General features: G+C 46.7%; 1 protein-coding gene across 1 annotated transcript in view; it reads left to right on the forward strand.

Moving 5' to 3' along the window:
* The first annotated feature begins 10,261 nt into the window (after positions 1-10,261).
* Positions 10,262-17,013, forward strand: part of MTUS2 (microtubule associated scaffold protein 2) — a 343,082-nt gene continuing 336,330 nt past the window's right edge. The window contains exon 1 of the mRNA XM_075084318.1: positions 10,262-10,375. The gene's annotated coding sequence lies outside the window, so the exon portion shown is untranslated. The remainder of the gene's footprint in view (positions 10,376-17,013) is intronic.

The raw sequence follows: 17,013 nt of genomic DNA on the forward strand, positions 1-17,013 counted from the left end.
TACGGTTGGAAAAGACCTCTAGGATCATCAAGTCCAACCATCAACCCAGCACTACCATGCTTTCTAAAAGAGAAGCTGTACAGGCTCAAGGTGCTCTCAGCAGCCTGGCTCAACCCCACGCAGCCCACACTGGAATTGCTATTACAGCTGTCCTAATTGCAGGAGGAGCTCTTATCAGCTGCCTCACCTTATTAGACAGCTAATCCGAGCAGGCAATGCCAAGCCTGGGGAAAACAGGCTTCAGCAGCTCTGTGGCTGGTGGAGGCTTGAGTTCATTGGAAGTCTTACCAGGGTGCCCTGGAGAAAAACAAGGGGATTTCTCTGTATGCAGACTGCGAGGTATTGCAGCTGGATGGCAGTCATGTCACTGCCTCCCTTTGAGGGAGGACACCTCCTGTGCAGGGAGCACCCCTGTGTGCCCCCCAGCTGCAGCCTGGGCTGAGCTACAAGGATAAGCCCTAAGTGAGGGTGACTGCATGGGTGCAGCCTCTGCTGGGACAGAGGGGAGGAGGACATAAAGAGCAAACGGGGCAGTGTTTGGCCTGCAGTGGTACAGATTTAGTCCCTTTTTTTCTGAGATGTTTGATAAAGATCTGCACCAGTCTCAGCATTTGCAGGGGTCAGGAGCTGGTAACTCCTTGCCTGCCACAGTAATCCATCTTCCTTAAACACAAACCCCAGAAACTGTGAAGCTGACATTTCCTACAGCATTTTTACAAAATTTATAGAGAGATAGTAATCCCCTTATTCTCAGGGGCTTAGAGCTGAGTTTGGTTAAATACAATACCCAGGACAATAGGTCAAGTGCCCAAAATGAAAACATGTCCACCTCTGAGGTCAGTGTGGGATAGTTTTGTAAAACAAGTGTTTGCTGAAGAGGAAAGAAGGTAAAGAAACAGGAGGGGGAGAAAAACCCATTTCAGACCTCTGACCCTCTCTGGAGGACTTAACTATAAATGTGTTCTTCACAGAAGAGCAAATGCATAATAGTTTTTTAAATGGGGATTTTTTTTCAATTGCTCTGGAGTCCACATAGCCTCATTACAAAGCAAGGGCAAGTGCAAAAGGCAATATCGTAAGGGAAAGGGAGAGAAGGAGGCTGCCAGATTGCCTGCCCTGGGTGAGGCTGTATAACAGATGCTTGCAGGGAGCCCCAGAGCAGCCTTTTGGACAAGCCAGAAGAGGGTCCTTATCTCTCGGCTGTCTCTCTTCTCTATTGTGTACAAATGCTAATGAGGCTAATGATGCCCCAGGACTGTGATAATCCCTGAGAAACCACAAGCCTTGCACGGTTAGATGGGCTGGGGACTCAGCTAGCCTTGGCCTCCTCCAGCCACCCTCTCTTTAAAATGAAGTCCCTCTTGGCAAGGAGTTACCCTCAGCATCATCAGGGAAATCTTGAACCCCACGTTGTCTCTGAACTCAGGCTTGGGAATACCCAGTGAAACCTTGCCCTGGCAGAAAGCAAAGGTGGAAGAGACCTCAAACACTCCTGGAATCCCAAGGGGCAGTTGGCTACAGGCTCTGGTCCCAGCTGCTGCACCCTGGCATATAGGGAAGTGTGGGAGTCAAAAGTTTGACAATAAAACACAAGGGTGTTGCTGGATGGTACCGCAAAGTCAGAGAAGTTTGAAGACAAGAGGATGGCACATAAGATGGCACAGGTTTTAATATAAGCACTGTGTAAATAACGGTCCTTCTTGTAAGATTTTCAGTTGTCTGCAGTGTGCAGAATCCTCTATGAGGGCTGAGACCTGTTCTCACTGCTCCTTCTCTCTGCGGCTGCTGGACTGAGCTGCCCTCGGGACAGAAGCTGCAGCCAGTGTGTCACTGCTGCTCACCAGCCTGACAAAGCGCTTGCTGAAGCATTCCTCTGCCTTGGAGCCTGTCAGAATCACTGTTATAATTTTTCTTTCTTCCACTTCATTTACAATATCATTTTCTGGAGGAGAGTCCCTGTCATTCAGGGCTGCTGCTGAGCCTCACTGTCAATCGTATCTCCACAAACCTCATTATTCTGTATCCACACGAGTGTCAGTTCGCTTTGCTTCCCTGGCTGTGACTGTATGGCTGTTGCTTTCCTCCTGGTCCTCATTTGTGGCTATGTTTCTCCCACTCATAAACTTACACACAATGAGTTTTTCCTGAAAATTACCCACTGCAACTCTGCCAGCAGTTGAATGCCACAGACGACAGCAGCCCTACTGTAAACCAGCTGCTATTTTCTTTAGTGCTATTATCTAAACCTACTCCAAAGAAATCTGGCTGATACCATGATAAAGCTGAGACAATTCTATTTGCAATTTATTCTTGATTTTGACAGTTCCCAGCTCTCCAGGAGGAGATGCAGAGAAAGGCATTTGAATGCCTGTAGATCTACCATTATTCCAGCAATGCTGGCTTGACTCAGTCAAGATTTGACTGTGATCTCTATTCCCTGGTCACTGTTTGGAGTGCATCCTAAGCTGTGAGTCTTCAAAAGAAGCAATCCTATCAGAAACTAACATTCTGTTAAGAAGCTACTCTGTTCTTCTCCTCTGTGAATACTACATGCCTGGTTTATCGCAGGTCCAAACAGTGATAGCCGGAGGGAACTGGGTGTAGTTTCCTACAGCTAACTTGCAAAGCCCTGGTGAAAACCAGACAAGTAGGCAGCTGAGAAGGCTGTCTTTGGGTGTGACTTTACAAGAGCCTACTCTGATCATTGCATCGCTAGCAACCTGTACGATGGGAATGTCCTGCAGGTCCATAACCCTCTGTACAAACACCTTGCTGCAATGCCATCTCATAGCTGACCTGCCTGAGTCCCCAGGACCAGTCTGGCACCCCAACAGTGCAAACACTTTCAAATACAAAGCTCCAGTTGTGGGTACATTTAGGCTTTCCTGTTCAGCAACATTCAGTGCCTCAGGAACTGAAATCATGGCCCTGGAAGAGCTGTAAAGTGCCTTCAGACTTTACCTTGGCTAGTGTGAAGAAAACATATATAGCCATACTCCCCCTTCCCACTGAGAATATGCTCCTGAAAAGCGCGAGCGTTAGCTATGCGATGGATAGCAAAGCAGTTTTTTTCCATCAGAATTAATGAGCAGATCACTGTTTGAAATTGTCTTGGCTGCTTTGTCTGAGAGACTGAGCACCCAAGCATTATCCTCTTTTACTGTCCTTCACACTTGATTGACTTGACTGATCTTGATTCATCTGAGGAAGATGATGCTGGACGTGCCGGTTCAGAAAAAGGTATTGAAAATGTTCACAGTAAAAGACGTGTGCTGGGTGTTCATTCTCATGGATAAAACTGCTCTGATGATCTGGACCATCCTGCTCCTGCCTCTTCACCCTTTGCACCATTTTACACTCTTCTTCTGTATGTAAGCTGTATTTCTTAAGTCTGTGACATGATGTCCTCTGTTTCATTAATTCTAAAGGAAAAACTGCTTCACTATCCAGTGAACTCAGTCACTTTACCAGCGAGGCTGAATGCTTGAAGTAAAATTTCTGAGAGCATTCTTGCTGCTGCTTTTTAATAGTCACATCTTCCTTCTCTCCCTCCTCCTCAGATGAATTCAAGAGTCAATCAAGGTGAAGGATGGAGAATGCCGTAGTGAGGATGGTTAGTGGAATAGGGGCTTGAACAATCCGTGGTGGATCTCCAGAGTGATGGATAGGGACGTGACAGACAAAGGGGTGCTGGCTGGGCTGCTGGAGGAGAGCTGGGTGCATGCATGTCCCTAAAGTAACCTTAATGTGCTGCTAAGTTTAGGTCCAGGTCCTTCTTCCTACCCGTGGTTTCTGAACAGGGGTGTATCTCTGCTTTCTGGACAGGTAGTTCCCTTCTCCCTCTGCTGATCATACAGGACAACTCTGCTACACGTCCTTTTTTTCCTGCCCTTTGTTTCTGTGTGTTCCTGGGCAGCTGGAGAAGCAGCAAGGCTGGCATGCAGTGTTGCCTTACACAAGTGCCGTTGCACCCCACAGTCTGCGGCCCCTTCTGCAGCTTCTGCTCCCTTATTTATGGAAGTGCAACTGTTTGTTACATTGCACAAGGACTGTTTTTCTAAAACCATTTTCTTGAAATTTTAAAAATTGCATCTCAGTTCCCTAAGCCAGCTTGCAGCGTGGGCTGTGAGTTTTAACACTCAGGCTGTGGTTTCACAATCAATGTTAGGTGGAGCAGGGGCTCCCACTGACCAGCCTTCCCCCTGCCCACTCCTTCCTGCCCGGTTCTTTGTGCAGCCCTCCAGCCGTGCATGCAGGGAGGGAGAGGAGCCAGCCTGGACATTGGGTAGGGAAGGTTTTCTGGGTGACCAGCTCTGTAGTGAGCAGAGCTGCATGATACAGCTGAGCTAATCTAAACAGCTCTGCCAAAAGTTGAAGTCCTTCTCCTCTTCGCCTATGTCCTTTCCTTCTTTCCCATTCCTGCTCTCCCTACCCTACCAATGCTGGCACTCACTGAGCCGCTTCATGGGGCAGTTCCGTTTATTGACCTGGCAGAAAATGAACCCCCACAAAAAAGACTTGCTGTGATGCCAAGGCAGCCCTAGCCCACACAGCTGCTGGCTCTGAGGGTCTTGCCTCCTGCCCTCCATCCCCAGCAGTACGCCGCAGCCCTGTTGCTGACGCAGCTCAATATGCTAACTCAGGAGAAGGCAAATCACTTGGCTTTTGCTGTCGTGTTATTTTTTTGCAATAATGGGGTGCCTCAGAGCAACTCCAACAAGCACTGGAGCCATTATGAGGAGAGCAGGACCAGAGTCCTGCTGTGCAATGACGGCTGAAGTGGTTTGAGCAGGGTTAGTGAAAAGAATAGGCTCGGGCATGGGTTTGACAAGCAGCGGGGCTGCAGCAAGTGAGGAAGCAGGCAGGCTGGCTGGAGTTGGAGGTGTGGGGAAAGGAGGGGAAAGGACTGGAAAAGCAGACCTCTCCACCCACAGTCAGCAAGGTGCAACTTGGGCACAGTGTGTCACTCACCTGATGGCAGCCCAGTCTGCGAGCAGCCACCATCCTGCACTCGAGGTTTAACATTGGAGCTTCTTGTTTTCCTGTTCTGAGCTCTGCTGGTCTCTAAATCCCACCACCTGGCAGAGGAGTTGGAGGAAGGTAGTTCTCCTGGGATGTGATCATCCTGTTGTCCTAGACACTGCTATTTGAATGGGAATTGTGCAGATCTAAGGGTCCTCAGTTTTCTGTGGATCAAAAGGCACTAGATGCAGGCCTGCAAACATATTGCTGGCTACATATATGCAGTTTCACATATGTATATGTATGCATATGTGTATACAACTGCATAAATCCATGAAAATCCATAAAATGCAGAGAGTCACACTGCTCAGGCTCTCACAACAGTTGAGTTTTCCTCAACTGTAATGTTTTCTCAAAACAAACTGGAAAAAAAAAGAACTGTGTTTATGTTACTTAAATTGTGCAGTCCTTAGTCACGATGATTAGAAATTATTCACATGAAAAGACTCCTTCATCCAAGCAAATGTGCTAAATTATATTTATTCAGATAGGAAGTAGACGTGTTGAGCAAGCTGCCATTTCTATCTGACCGCAATTATTCTTCTTCATGGTTGGGATTCCTCAGGTCTCATGGGACAGATTTCTTCCATGGTGTCATTCACAAGAGCTCACATCAAACTGCTTTATCATCTGTCTGCAGTGTTTCACTGCTGTTATCAAGCAGTAACACAGCCTAGAGAGGCAACTGTTGTGATCCCAGAAGACTTTGAATTTATGGCTTAAAATAATCCAAGCCATTTGAAAAGAGTATTTGAAGCCATCCTCACCACTTGGTTGTAGTCTACTCAAAAATAAGCAGGTTACTGCTGTTAGCATGCTTAATGCAATACGTTTTTGCAGGATTTTCAGTCACTGATAATTTAAGTATACAAGATAGTCCTCATAATTTGAATGAAAGACCAATCAACTTGATAGATTAAGTTGATATTTTTCTGGCAAGAATGTTTGCTTTACATGACAGATTTGCCCTGGCTACAGCCTTCTATTTCTCATTAAATTAGCCAGCCGACATTCATAGATGAGGGAATCAAGTGGTTTAGCTGTAATTTATATAGAGTACCACTACATCTTTACAGCACAGGTTTATGTGAGGGTTGTAACAAGCCAGTCTCTCCCCTGATGAGAAAAGCAGCAATCACCGTCAAAGCCAGCTCCTCAGTGTTTATCGAGACACAATTGTTGTCCCACTTTAATTACACCAATAACAGTTCAAGTGACACAGTCACCCCGCGTGTGGATGCAATAGAAGAGAGCGTATGTTGTTACAGTCATTCAAGACCAGAAGATACCCAAGTCAGAATCAGACAGCTTCATGCTGGGACAAGTATGTCAGCACTTGAGTTTTAGCTAGGGTAACTGAAGTTTAAGATGGCGCTTAAATAAAAATAGCTGGTAGGACTACAGTAATTTTCTAAAATAAAAAAAACACAAAAACACACATACACACACCCCCAGCAAAACCCCATGCATTCAACTGCAGTCATTTTACTGGCAAAATGTGTGTGAGCCAGATCTGGGGAGGCTAAGGAAAATTTCCCTTTGGAGGGAATAGCTTAAGCATCTTACTCAGCCAGAACTGGGCACTGGGCTGCAGGCAGGCTGTCAGCTCCCGGCATCTGCATGTCTGTGTCCCCAGGCAGCAGCCTGGCAGCAGCCCTTCTCCCTGCCTGCAGCGGGCTCTGCCTGTCACCTACCCACTGACTTATGGGGCAGCCAAGCAGCCCTCAGCTCTTCTGTATACATGCCCTCAGCAGTGCTCACGCTCCTGGCAATGCAGCCCAGGGGCTGCTCTGGGGACCTTCCCTTGCGCAGATCTGAGCCGTGTCTTCCCTGGCACAATAACCTTTTAAAAATCTTCCGGAGCTTAATAGCTTAATATTAATAGCCTTAATAGCCTTAATATGATGTTGCAGCTTGATCTAAGCATGGAACAAGAGGGGCCAATTTTTTTTCTCTGACTTTCATTTTTCCCAGGTAATCTGCAAAGCTGAACACTGACTATGCCTCTTGCTTATTTCTGCAGAGAAATAAGCCTTGTGCAGCCTTCTGACATCACCAGCTCTGTACTTACCACTAAGCAAACAGAGCCAGGAACCGCTCCCTGACCCTGAGGCCAAGTGACGCAGACTGGCTATATCCATGCTGCATAGTGCTTGATCCTGGTCTCCCATCTGGTGCTCCTGTGGCCTTAAGACATTGGTATTAATGTGTAGATGTTTCCCTTCTATTTTTCTTTTTTTTTTTTTTTTAATTTAGGCTGTCTGAACTAATGTGGCAGCCCACAAGAATGGTATTTTATTGCATGAAACAGGGTTTGTATTGCATGAAGTGGGGTGGGGCAGGAGGGAAGTTTGTGGCTGCAAAGCTTCCCGAGACAGAGCTGGAAGACCGTGTAGGGTGAAGGAAGCGGGAAGATGCACGATCCTTTCTCAGCTTCTTGCTGGGAACGGTCCCTCCTGCGTGCCACCCCCCAGGCTGTGCCCAGGCGGTGTGGATGCCCAGCAATCCGGCTTGGTCCCTGGTCCCACCATGTCCCTCAGTGCAAACACAGCCAATGAGATCTCCTGGTGCTTGTTTAAACAACAAGGGGTGAAGCCTGGACGCACAGCAAAAAGTGGGAAGACGTGGGGGTCTCACCAGGTCAACCGTGGCCATGGCATGTGGTTGCTCCATTCCCCAGTTCCATCAGGGCTGTATCCAGTCCTGCGTGCTCACAGGCAGGCTGTCCCCACTCTGGGCCAAGGCTCCCTCACTGCCTTGTATTTCCAGGTCTGTGTGTAAGGCTATTCTGCCACCTCTCTGTAGCTGCAGCAGCTTGTTCCTAAACACATCAACAATGTGGTTTCAGCTTGAACCTGTGCTTGGAACTGCTCTGCCCACATTTATAAAAGCCACATACTACTTCACCATTTTCTTTCACTCTTAATAGTTTAAGCAACAATTTTTTGTTATCCCTTCTTTTGGAGTTACATAAGAAATCTTTCATTGTACATTTGTATGGGCTACAAATCTCTCTTCCAAATATTGAAGAAAAACAAGTTTATGTGAATTATTTACAGCAGATAACTTCACTTCTGTGCAGAACCTAAAAATAAAGCGGAGCCCACATTCTACAGCTAAGTAGCTTTTAATTAGGTGTGATAATAGCATGAATTATCTTTCAGAGTGCAATAGCTCTGCGATCAGAAGTCAAGTGCTGGGAGTGATAATTGTTTGCAAAAATGTTCTATTGAGGGAAGAAACTCATTGCCGGCATGTATTTAGTTTTTTCGTATAATAGGACTTGACAGTCCGATTAATATTTTGCACAAATTTGGGCTTTCTCAATTATTGTCCCTGTTTTAATCCAGCCAGTGGGTCCTTTCAAGTCCTAACGTAAAAAGAGGGCAGTGAAAGCCTGCCTCCTCTGTAAGTACCCGTCATCAACGCTTTCATGGTGATGCCTTTGGACATGACAAATAGCACTGCCACTTTCTGAAAATTAATGGCTGAGGTGCTGGATGGTTTAATTCACTTCCTCAGACCCCCTCCCCTTATTTTGATGATAGATAAGCTCAGAGTTTGAACATAAATGATATTATGAATTGCGAACCAAGATGCGGCCACATCTCCTGTCCTGCTCACTCTGCTGGGGGCTGGAAAGCTCCGGCAGAGCTGGGTGTGTGTGTGGAGATTCATACCATGAACCACCCCAGCTAAACCTGCCAGGGTCCTCCTTTGTGTCAGCCAAAGGGATGCTCTCAATGACTTTCCCAGCCAAGATGCTTTATCTTCATCGTCTTTGTAACTCAAGTGTAGCATTTAGCCCAGCGTGGTAGGGCTGGGGGTGGGGAACACAGCTTTTTCAGCAGGGAAGACAAACCTTAAAGGAAGGTCCTTTGAGGATAAGAGACTCCCTTATGGTGCCACAGGGATGGTACTTGGCACTTCAGACTGCAGGCAGATGCAAGCACAGTGTGTTTGAGCACAGGCAGAAATAAGGAAGTTATTGCATGCCCAGGAAATAAGGATATATCCTGTGACAGTGACTGTCCTGCCGTATGAGGCTGTAACATCAGCCTGAGCAGACAGGCACTGGGTAAGGGAAGACTTTCCAGCATGCTGTGCTGGATCCCAGCTGCCAAAGGGCCAGGCTGGAGCTGGGATTCAGACCACGGACATTTCTGCCCAAGTCTCCTTGGACTCACAGACACTTGCTGTCTTGTGCCTCTGCATGTAGGTCCTGAGCTCCTGGCTCTTCTCCTGGTGCCTCCAGGCATCGCTGCAGGGGCTCCCGGGCAGGAGGATGCCATGTGGCATCTGGCCAGCCTCAGAAACAGGGAACACCTTCACCACCCCCTCCTGAACAGACCTTCATGCATTTGCCCAGAGGACTTTGTAAAAATTAATTGAGTCGCCCAGCATTAGACACAGATCATAAAACTCCCATCTGATCTCGTGCCTGCTGCTGATTTTAACAGCTGATTGAAACAATGAGCGCTGGCTCATTGGGAATATAACAGTACTGAGAGAGATAGCTGTAACACAGACTGTACGCATAGATAAGGCTTTAAACATACAATAAAGAGTCTCTGTCTATGTCACAAAGCTTTCTTCCCTAACGGGAGTAAAACCCCTGGGCAAGAGTTTAAGCATAGCAAAAGTGACGGAGATTACTGTTTGAGTTACAAGTTTTGCTGAAAAGCAAATTTGTGTGCCTGCTTATTAATTTATTTATTTATTTTCTTGCTCATTTTAAAGTGAAAAAGAAATTAACTCAGAGCAAGGGAGAACTGGAGAGCGGCCAGCCAAGGAATGGAAGGTCTTGCCACGATGTCCAGTGTCATTTGAGGCACCACTACACCTTCCCCGCAGACGCTAACCTGTACCTATATTCCCAGGAAAATCCCCATTCTATGATCCACTATAAACCACCCATTTGCTTACCGGGTGTTAATTCGCACACGTAATCACGGCAATCCCCAGGAAAACGGGGCAGATGTTGAAGCGTCCCACAAATGCAATCACGAGAACTTTATGGTCTGTATCACCACCTCTATCGTGACGCCTGGATCCTCCCCGGCAGGTCCCTTTGGGGGCAGGGGGTTGCGGGTGACCGGCGGTCCCGCGGGGGCCGGGCGGGGGGAGAGGGGCCCCTCCTGGGGCGGCGGCGCAGGGCGCGGCGCGGTCCCGCAGGGGGCGCTGCGGGCCGGCCCGGCCCGGCCCCGGGCGGCGGCGGCGGCGGCGGCGGCGGCGGCGGGCGCTGCTGGGCGGCTGCGCCCCGCCGCTATATAAACACGGCCCGCGCCCCACCGCCGCCGCGTCCTGCCGGCGGGAGGAGGAGGCAGCACCGGAGGCACCGGCGCGGAGGCAGGTGAGCGCCGCGCATCCCCGCCGCCCGCGCATCCCCGCCGCCCGCGCATCCCCGCCGCCCGCGCATCCCCGCCGCCCGCGCATCCCCGCCGCCCGCGCATCCCCGCCGCCCGCGCATCCCCGCCGCCCGGGCTCTGCTCCCCTCCGCGGGGCGGCAGGGCTGGGTGTGTGTGTGGGGTCCCCGGTCGTGCGCGGCTGGGACACCACAGGTAAAAAGCTCTCCGAGATGGGGGAATGGCTCCTGCGCGGGGGGTACGCGGATGCCGGGAGGGCGGCAGGTCTGTAGCCTGCTCTTCTCCGCGACCTGTGGTGAAGGCACGTTTTTTTGGGTGGTGAGATAGCGAAACGAGCCCAGCTTGTCAAGGCGGATAACATGTATTATCAAATCTATTCAGCGAAAAGTTTTGAGCACGCTAATAAACGGACCGGCTCCAGTGGGCATTGCTCTCTGGGCAAAGATCGAAATTGCCTGTTTTGTGCTAGCAGTGGGTTAACGGCGTGACAGTGCCACGGGAGCAGGGTTCTGGAGCGGGCTGAGGACCTCCGGCCAGGGCCCAGCGCTCAGCACGGGCGAGTGGAGGGGTCAGGGCAAGTGCCGCGTTATAGCAGCCCATCGGGTCACGGTGCTAAAACCGCAATTACTCTCTGACCCTTCCACGGAGTTGAATGGCATCTCATTATTTTTCTTAAGAACAATGAAAGATAAAGCAGCTGCTGTGAATTATAAGGTAGTGTTTTGCTAGGAAGGGAAAAATAAATCTGTGGAAGATAGTGCAGCATGTCCAGGTTTCCCTACTCACCTAAAACGCCTCTGCTTGAAAAGCTGTTCATCTAGGTCAGCTGTCTCCAACTCTGTTTAGGTGACCCTGGGTGCGTTTTCCTTCTCCTCACTTCATCTCCCTTGCTACCCTTGCCTCTGCTTCTCGCTCCCCAGCCCATGTCGCTGCTTCCCAAAGGTAAGAGCAACGCAGCGAGGGCTGCGTGCTGTGCCTCAGCCTTCGCACCAGTCTGTGCTCCCTACGGGCACCACTGTTAGGGAGCCAGTGATCCCCGATCACTCTAAACATGAAAAGAGCAAGTCAGCAGGAGCCTTGACATTTATCATTGCATTAAAAACGTCAAAGATAAAAAAATTAATAAGTGTTTCTCAGCAGGTCAAGCATTAGAAATATTTACTGATATTAAGGCTTCGGTAGCAAAATAATTAAATGGCAAGTGTTTGCGTACAGGTTAAGTTTGCAATGGATGACTGTGTTAAGGAGGCACTTGGCAGCAATTGAGATGGATATAGCATGATGCACAAATGCCTTGTTTTGGTTTGTGTGATTTCGTACAGGAATTGTTTTAATGCTCTCCACGTTCAGTGTCATGCAGGAATGTTTCAAGCAGGGATGCGGGCTTTTCCATATCTCCTGCTGCATAAACTCTTTACCAGTCTGCCCTTTTCCAATGCAATTAAATATACCCGGCTACTTGTCTCCTATCTCTGCAATCTGTTGTGGAGAGCAGTACAGCCTGTGCTGCAGGAGAGTGGTAGCAGAGTGCTACATGTATGCAAATGAGGCATAACCTCTCATTCTGCTTTATTCATCATCACCTTAATTTCTGCAGAGTAAAGTCCTATTTTAAGGTGCAAAAGGGGGATTCTGTAAGTGATCCTTTGAACAATGCACTGTGAGTTTGACAATCACTACCTGAGATGAGTGGGGGAGGTTTGAGAAAATCTTTGCAAGGCTGTGTCCATGAGGCTTATTTGAAGTAGCTTTTGATATGGTATCATGTCTTTCCTTAAGTTCATCTCTTTAAGGACAGAGGGGTAGGTATTTGGCTACTGGTCTAACAAATGCCAGGTGTAGGTTTGGGGTCAGATAAGTAGTTTTTAATTTCTTTACAGCACAACTTCTTCTATGGCAAAGTTTTCTAGGGTGTTGTCTGTTCTGTTAGCAATAGTGACTGTAACAAACAAGAAAGCAGCTTAAAACTCCTGGCCTAAATTTCTGGAGTGTATTTTTCTATGCAAAACACATTTATGATATAGTAAGCAATGCTAGATATTTAAGAATATAGTGGGGAGAGGAGAACTAGCAGCACATCTACTGCAGAAGTGCAGTTCTCCACATCTGTAAAGCACAACAGCACATCGGAGGCTATGCAGGGAGCTCAGTAACCAGTGAGAAATAGTCCTCCCTCATAATAAGTTAGGAAAACCAAAGATTTCACCTTCCAATGTGTATTCTCTATTTCCCAAGTTCATGGAGGAAGCACCAGAAATCAACATAGGACAAAGAATTGCAGCCAGAATTGCAGGCTCCAGTGAAATGTGCTGCCTCCAGGGAGTCATACAATGGCAGATGAAGTGAAACACAATACAGTAGAGACTCATACACAGTGGTTGGTTTAATGTTTGATTGAACACTCTGGAGGAGAAAATATCTAGGCATAATAACAATGGATGTCTTGGTAAAGATATTGGCTGAAATGCCAGCAACAAGCAGTGCAAGATATCTTCCCCTCTACCCCCGCCTGGATGCTGAGGTTTGCTAAAAGACTACTGAGGCACAGCTGGTTTAGCAAATGCCTTCCCTACACAAGTACTGCATTTTATCCTAAGTTATTTATAATTATACTGGCCTTGTTGAAACGCAACTTCTACTGAATGCTCTGCAGTCAGCTTTGTTAAGGAAGCCCTAAGTAGCTGAAAGTAGGGGAAAAAAGTAGCATATAGCAGCAAAACTTCAGTACATGATTATATTTTTTGTACCTGATCTTGCAAGATCACCCATCGAAACATTCTTTCTTCAGGAAAATAGTTCTGATAGATTTTTGTATAGCTTATCCTGGCACTATCCTAATATGAATAGCGTCCTCATGAGCCTGGGAACACTGCCACTTTGCTGGGTACGCATTTGATGGTTCACTTTCCAAACAAAATCTTTTTTTATTCTGTCCATTGCTATTACATGGTATCATCTTGCTATTCTCAATTTTTCCAGTGGCAAACTGGGAAGATAACATCTAACACTTCAGCCAAGGTTACAAAAAAGATCTCCAGAGCACAGCCAAATACTGTAACCACCTGACTGACCCCTGCCATTGGTTTAATGAGAAAGACCTACTTAGTGAGGGTTTGTAGGGTGAGAAGCAAGAGGGGAAATGATTAGCTGATATAAACTGCTGTACCTTCACAACCAAGTGATTTATAGTAATTAAAACACTGTCCCATATCACTCTGTTATGATACAAAGCCAGGTTAGTATTTGGCAGCCAAAAGGCATATCTGTGAAAGACTCAAAACGTGAAAAATGGGTCTTCAGTACAAGAAAGAGCTGTCTGGAAGACTGTATTTCAGCAGTCACCTTAGTAATTTCTTTAAAGAATTCTATTTTCTTTTTCAGTTAAGTGGCTACAAAGCTGGCAAACAGGTTCAAAGCTCCCAGTATAGTGAATCTTCACGTTTCAGGGCAGGAGCTCAAGGAAAAGTTATTGCTGCTTTCGTGGAGTAGTGTGGCACAGCACCTAGTGCTGGGTGGGCAGGGGCTTTGGTGGTGCACTTCATGGGAGGTAAGGACATCCAAGTTATGTTCCTGCATAATTGTAGTCAAGCCTTAGCTTCCTCTCCGAAAACTGGGAGGAGTATGCTGGCCCACTCTTGCATGGCGTTTGGGGACTGTAGATGGAGAAGTCCATTTAGTTCCAGAAAAGGCATTCACATCAAAAGTCTCTGCAAATGACTTAATCCTCAGAAGCATCTGGTGCAGCAGCAGTTCCCAGGCTTTTGCTGTTAGTGACATCACTTACAGATCAGTGATTTTATGCAATCCTCAAAACTAGCAAAAGCATCAGCTGAAAAAAATTCCTTGGATTCCCCTCCCAGCCTGCAATTGTGAGTCTTAATTTAGATGATGGTGTAATACAGGTTGCTGCTCCTTATGAGTTTGAGGGTCTATTCTGCCCAGAGATAAACTTCTATGAAACAGCTATTGCATGAGATGCAGAGCTGGAAGAAAGGCATAACTTGTTCTTTGCACAGCTGTGAGTTTCACTTCATGGGCATAATCACCGAACACTTAGAGGAGAGAGACTTCCCTTTGAAATCATAGTTAAAAAGTAAACAAGCATATAAAATGCATACTGGGCTAATTAGTTTCTCTATTAAGTTTTATTTTTTGAATTTTAACTATTTGATAGCTTATCCTAAATGAGTTGGCTTCCATGTTTATTATCCCCACAGAGTGCTCTAAGTTATGGCAAAATGCTAAGGCTGCCAAAGAGCCAGTCTGGCAGCCAAGGATAGCTTGAACAGAGATGCTCCAATAGTGCTTTCACCCTCTGGCATGTGTTGTCTCTGCCAAGTTTTGCATGGGGCACATGGAACAACAACCCTTTAAGCCACCTGAGATTTTTTCAGTCCAAGGTGGTCCTCTAATAATTCTCAAGATTACACTGCCAGAAAAATTTGGAGGAACCGGATGACTCCCAATTAATGTATTTCTGTACTACAGGGTACGTTAGTCTTACTGAACAAGAATTAGATTGTGATGGGGGAAAAAATAAAGCTTTGTATTAGGCATTTCCAAGCTCAATATAATTTCTTCATGCCAGAATGCTGGGAGGAATCATGATGTGCTATGCACAGAGAAAGCTGGCAGGATGCTGGGCACAGATAAGACATTCAGAAGTAAATTGCACTTGAGTGTGCTCGGTAGAGCTGTGCTCTCAGAATGAATGCATTTCTTCTGGTCTACCAGACCACTGGGATCTGAGGTTCTTCTGTTATGAAAAGTTGTTTAGCTGGTGATGCAATACAATAACAAGGCTTTAAAATTGGAATAATATTAAAACAATCTCTGGAAACAATCTGTATGAGCCTTGCTGAAATCAAACAGCTGCATGCACAAGACTAAAAACATTACGGAGATGAGGAGCAAGTGCTTAGGACAGGGTTGCTGTATCATGCTCACGATCTGGATACATTATTCAGGGTTTAATGCTAAGGGGTTTGGGGTTTAATGCTAAGACAAGTATTCAGCATGGGCACTCAAATAGGGCTGTTTCTTGAATGTATTAAAAGGAAATACATATCTAATAAAATAGATAGGAAATCAGAGATGAACAAGGAAAGAGTGCATTCCCCTCCTTTTTCAGATCTTAAGTTAAGAAAACTTTAAAAGAGCATTTGAAATGAATGGAAAACTGTTTTTAAACATAGTTTGTAAGCTGGAAAGAAATGAGTAAGTTTCTAAAACAAAACCAGACTGGGTAAAACGCTAATCTTGATACGACAGCAGCTTGATCAAATCACCAACTAGGACTTCCTGAAACATCTGCACCTACCCATCTTTGATATTGCTGGAGCATGCCCCAAATATGAGTTAATTGGCTTACAGGAACAATGGATCTTGTTAATATGCATATTTTATTAAATAATGTGTATACATAGATGTATCATGTGAAATTGTGTGCGTTACCACCAGAATTATTTACAGTAATAATTGAAGAAGACAAGGAGCTATGGAGACTCTGCCAAAGGAGGTTGCATTTTTCACTGATGAAAGCCCAAGTGTCAGAGGGGCTTACAGCCACTGTACAATCCACACAGCAAAGTTCAGGGCCAGGTCCACAGCCTTCATTCATGTGAGTAATCCTTTAATGTCAGCTGAGGCAGCAAGATACTGATGCTAAAGAGATGAAAGCCCTCAGGCTCAGTTCAGAAGATACAAGCTTTGTCCCCCACCAAGGACTGGATGGGAAGGTAGACAAAGGTTGCTTTATTTCACCTTCCTGGATTTCGAGACCTCAGGGGAAGTGAGAGCTGAGTCACTGTCCCTATAATCTACAGCAGCTTTAAGGTTAAACTGATTAGAGTGGAAAACATAACACTGAGTCTGACAGACCCAGAATGTTCATTTTCAGTTGCTCAGCACTTTAAAAAAATCAAATCACTGAAAAGCTGCCCTGTTTGATTGTTCTTATTACATAATAGCAATGTCTTTGGGATTTGAGAGATGCCATGAGCAACATGTCCCTTATGCAACAAATCCAAGTTGCTCTAATCCCTGCTGTGCTGCTGCTGACCCTGGGCAGCCAGGAATAGCCTGGGAGTGGTGCTGAGCTCCTGGGGCTCTCCTGTGGGGCTGCAGGGTAGATGTACAGCAGAGGTCCTTTTCGCTGAGGAGTTTTCTGTCAAGCATGCTTTCTGGATTTGCAGTCTTTTTCCACTATTAGAGTGGTAATAGGGGCTGAAGTGGAAATCCTGCCCTTAAACAGTCCTGTTTTTCTCCTTATGGGGAGAGCTGATCCTCCCTACATTTTTGTTTTTTTGAAACATCAGCCTTTACCTTTACTTTCAGCTGGAAATGGGTCATCTCATGATCTTGGGACCTTTGCTCCTCTGCTTGGTTAAAAAACCATGGACTAAAGGCCAGGTCAGACCCTTAGAGCAGGTCCTCCTGAACCTTTCTTCTGTATTTTGGGACAGTGCTGTGGCCTGATACCTGGGGGGATGTGCTGAGCTTGCCAGGGTGGGTGCTCTGGGGGAAGTGCTACAGCCAGGTATCATCCTGAATTCAGGGGCCTCTTGTGTCCCCTGGCTTCAGCGAGGTGCTGGGGCCTTGTTCCTGCCCTGTGATTTCACGTGCT

This window comes from Phalacrocorax aristotelis, chromosome 1 (assembly GCF_949628215.1).
Source record: "Phalacrocorax aristotelis chromosome 1, bGulAri2.1, whole genome shotgun sequence".
NCBI classification, from domain to species: domain Eukaryota; kingdom Metazoa; phylum Chordata; class Aves; order Suliformes; family Phalacrocoracidae; genus Phalacrocorax; species Phalacrocorax aristotelis.